The sequence below is a fragment of the Tupaia chinensis genome, unplaced genomic scaffold, assembly GCF_000334495.1.
Source record: "Tupaia chinensis unplaced genomic scaffold, TupChi_1.0 Scaffold000532_1, whole genome shotgun sequence".
Lineage (NCBI taxonomy): Eukaryota > Metazoa > Chordata > Mammalia > Scandentia > Tupaiidae > Tupaia > Tupaia belangeri.
Window position 1 is genome coordinate 8109103 of NW_006160045.1, and position 4561 is coordinate 8113663.

The following is a 4561-nucleotide window of genomic DNA, read 5'->3' on the forward strand; positions in this document are numbered from 1 at the left end:
ATAACTGTGGACACCTGAGATAGTGTGGGAGGAGGGTAGGAAATGGCAGAGGGTGAGAAATGGGGGGGGAGGGAATATAGAAATGGAAAATTATTGATGATAACATGTATGATTAAGCTACTATGCAGCATATTCTGGATGAGAAATCATATTTTGTGTGCTGTGACAATGCTCAGTGAATGAATGTAAATTAATTAAAAACAAAAAAAATGTTTTAAAGAATTAAAAAAAGAATTACTTTATTTAACTTTATTTATTTATTATTTTTTAATTTGAACCAGAGAGAGAGAAAGTGAGAAAGCAAGCCACCAGGTCCAGGACTCAAATTACAGTTGTCCAAGTGGGATCCAGCACCTTAACCTCCACACCACCTACTGGCCCAAAATAATATATATATTTTTTTGATTACATAAAAAATGCTTCTTGGGGCCAGCTGGTGGCATAGTGGTTAAGGGTGTTGGACTCCCACATGGCTGACCGTGGTTCAAGTCCTGGAACTAGCAGCTTGCTTTCTCACTGTCTCTTGCTCTGTCCCTCTCTGGTAAAATTAAAATAAATACATTAATTAATAATAAAGTTAATTCTTTAAAAAATAAAAACAGAAAAAGAAGTGCTTCTTGTCAAAATCTTAGAAAATAGAATGTATAATTTTTTAAATAATTATTTATTTTATTTATTCATTCATTTATTATTATTATTTTTTAGTTTGACCAGATAGAGGCAGACAGAGAGACTGAGAGAGAGAGGAAGTGAGAAAGCAAGCCACCAGATTCAGGACTTGAACCCTGGTCGGCCATATGGGAGTGTCCAGCGCCTTAACCACCACGCCACCTGCTGGTCCCTAGAATGTATAATTTTACAAAGTAGAGTCATATTTACCCATCTCGTTGCCATTCTTATCAGTTATTGAACAATAAAGATAGGACACTGAACCAGACACAAGGGAATATATTTGTAACTTGGAGATTAGGCATCGTAATGTGCATTAAAAAAAAAAAAAAGCAATGTGGTGTGTGTCCACCAGAGAAGGACAGAGAAAGTGAGAATACACCTCCCAGGAGGGATAACCATGCCAAAGTCACATTTCCATTCTCCTCTTAGGACTTAGGGTATGCATGGATACACACCCAGTGTGTTTTTCAAACTCCAGGTGCAGAACTTAACCCATGTAATTGCCCATGTGGGATATAGTTGCCTTAATCATGTCACTGGCTGGCCCAGTAATGTGCATTTTTAAAACGAATTAAAGCTAAATCTAAGACCCATGCTAACTGGAAAGAACACAAGGCTTGGAGTAATGAAGGGAATTTTAAGACCCATGAAACTAGAAATGGGCCTACCATAAAGTTAACGAAGCTCAAGCTCCAGGGACCCTCTCACAGACACCTTCCAAGGCTTTGAGAAGGCCCTAGCGTTATACACACCAGGTTGAATATTTCTGTAAAGGTTTTCAAGATGAAGATATTCAAGATGACTCTCTCTTTCTCTTAACTTCCGATCATCATTCTTCTCCTCTGTTAGAGGGCAACACCATAGCCATGAGATGTTTTTGGGATTTGGCTAGGGGGACAATGATTTACTTTGGAAGACATTTCGTTTCGGTTTAGTGGCATTCAGTTAAGTGGTTTGCAGTCACTTCCATGCGCTGTTAAATTATTGCTCACCGTGGGTGTGGGAATGGTTTTCTGGAATACATCTACTGTTCATTATGACAATTCAGTCAGCACCGTGTCACAAAAGTGCAGGGTCAGAAGGCAAAGGAGTTCTCTGGTACCTGCCACAGGAAAAAAGGAGGTAGTAAAAGAGAAACAAGTTTTGCAAGAAAAGGAGAAGCTGAAGGGACATGCAGAGAGGGTCATAGAAAATTCTTCTATTAGACATGAAAACTGATAAGTAGAGGGATCAAGTCTCTCTACCACCACTGGTGCTGGTGCTGGTTCATGGCCTGGGGATTCGGGATCCCTGTCCTAAAGGATCAGGTCCAGTCTGAAAGTAGTAGACAAATCTTGTCTTAAACAGACTCTCTGGGACTCCAGTAAAAAATCATGCACAAAATTGCCACTGAAGCAGCCAAACAGCTCTAAAATCTTTTTAAAATCTTTTAATATTTTAAAAGTATTCTGGGCCCCCAACTGGGCCCAGAATTCAAACTGTGGTCACTATGTGAGATCTGGCTTCTATGCATCACTGCCATGTACCACAGTGCCAGCCCAGTCCTAAAATCTTATATGAGAGGAGCTTAAATGCTTCCCTAAATTTGACAAAAATCCTAGAAAAAGGACAGGACAATATCAGTAACGAGTTGTGAAGCTTAAAGAAACTTATAAACAATCATTATTATTATTATTTTTTGAGAGGTTTTCACTATAGGGTGCATGCACTCGCCAGACAGACAGAGAGAGAGAGAGAGACATAGAGACAGAAAGCGAGAAATCCCCCCCCAGAGGGGATGGTCACGCCGCAATCCCTTCTCCTCCATTCTCCTCTCGGGATCTTGGGCACACACGCACACACACCCGGCGTGAGTTTTAAGCCACCGGGTCCAGGACGCGAACCGCAGTCGACTACGTGGGAGTCCAGCAACATAGCCATTACGCTAACTGCTGGTTCCCAACAATCATTTTTTTTTAAGAGATTTTTTGCTATAGGGCATGTGCACTCTCAGGAGAGACAGAGAGAGTAAGAGAGACAGAAAGTGAGAAATTAGCCCCCCCTCCCCTGCATGGGGGTAGCCACACTGCAACCCCTTCTCCTCCATTCTCCTCTCCCGATTTGTGCGTGTACGCACACGTGACCAGTATGAGTTTCAAGCCTCTGGGTCTAGGATTCAAACCACAGTTGGTCCTGTGGGAGTCCAGCAGTGTAACCATTATGCCATCTGCTGGTCCCATAAACAATCATTAATTTAAAATTTATTTTAATCATGCTAGAGAAAAGACTGATCTTTCTTTTTTCCTATGGACAACATTACAAAATAATCATGTAGGAAAAATCAAATTTATCCAGCCAAGGTCGACCCCTTAGTGTATCAGTGCAACATGCAGAGGAAGCAGGATCCCATATGGCAGACCATTTTCAAGACCCCCCTGTCAGCCCATGCCCAGGATCCTGACAGGATGGAGACATGGAGGAAAAAGGATTACAGGTAACCAGGTCGCCCTGAGACTTGTTCTTTTTTTTTTTTCTGTGTCCTTCTGTCTGTCTGTTTGTCTGTCTGTCTCTCTCTCTCCCTCCCTCCCTCCCTTTCTTGTCCATCCTCTGGCATAGTAAAAGAAAAATACATTAAAAAGAAAAAAGTGTAGCAGGGCAAGCAGATAGCGTGGTGGTTAAGGTGCTAGACTCCCACACCCTGCACTATGGTTCAAGTTCCAGACCTGGTGGCTGGAAAATCACACTGGCACATGTGTGAGCATGCCCAAAATTCCAAGAGAACCGAGTAGAAGGGATTGCAGTGTGGCCCTCCCCTTGGGAGGGAGTGGTTTTTCACTTTTTCTTTCTCTTTCAGTCTTTCTCTCTCTGGTGAATACACATGCCCTATGGCAAAAAAAAAAAAAAAAAAATCTTAGGAAAAAACAAGCATGTACAATATCTGGGTCAGCCAGTGGCCATGGTTAAGGCAGCTGGATCCCACATGGTCAACTGTGCAGTTTGAGACCCTGACCTTGCAGCCTGAAAAGCACACCAGGTGAACTAGTCCAAGTGGACCGAGCGAGTCAAGTGGTGGTGTGATACCTTGTGGGAAACTGGTAGTACCTGCAGCATGGCTGGCCACCTGATGAAGAGCAAATTGCAGAATTCAAAGAAGCCTTTTTACTATTTATCAAGGAGGGTGATGGAACTATACCAACAAAAGAATTGGGAACTGTAATGAGATCTCTTGGGCAGAATCCCACAGAAGCAGTTACCGGACATGATTAATGAAGTGGATGCTGATGGTAATGACTTCCAACAATTGACTTCCCTGAATTCCTGACAATGATGGCAAGAAAAATGAAAGACAGAGACAGCGCAGAAGAAATTAGAGAAGCATTCCGTGTGTGCTAAGGATGGCAATGGCTGTATTAGTGCAGCAGAACTTCGCCATCTCATGACAAACCTTGTAGAGAAGTTAACAGATGAAGAAGTGGGTGAAATGACCAGGGAAGCAGATCGTGATGGTGATGGTCAAGTAAACTAGGAAGAATTTGTACAAATGATGACAGCTCAGTGAAGACATTGTACAAAATTCATTAAATTTCTTGTACAAGGGGGCCAGCAAGCGGAGTGGTGGTTAAGGGTACTGGATTCCCACATGGCTGACCACGGTTTGAGTCCCTCTCTGTCTCACTCTGTCCCTCTCTAGTCAAAATTAAAAATAAATGGTTAAAGAATTCTTTAAGAAAATAAATTTCTTGTACAAAATTATTGACCTTTTCTTTGTAATCTATCTATAAAATATTTCTTCTTCCTGTCAGAAAGATAAGCATGTATAGTAATCAGGACTCATTCCTCCATGTTTTCTTCCTTAGTTTACTGTCATTGTCTTGAGACGTTATTTTAGGAAACTGATCAAGTAACATGT

At 41.7% G+C, this 4561-nt stretch overlaps 1 pseudogene; it reads left to right on the forward strand.

Annotated features, from left to right (window-relative positions):
* Positions 1–4210, forward strand: part of LOC102489557 (calmodulin-like) — an 11536-nt pseudogene extending 7326 nt beyond the window's left edge.
* The last annotated feature ends 351 nt before the right edge of the window (positions 4211–4561 follow it).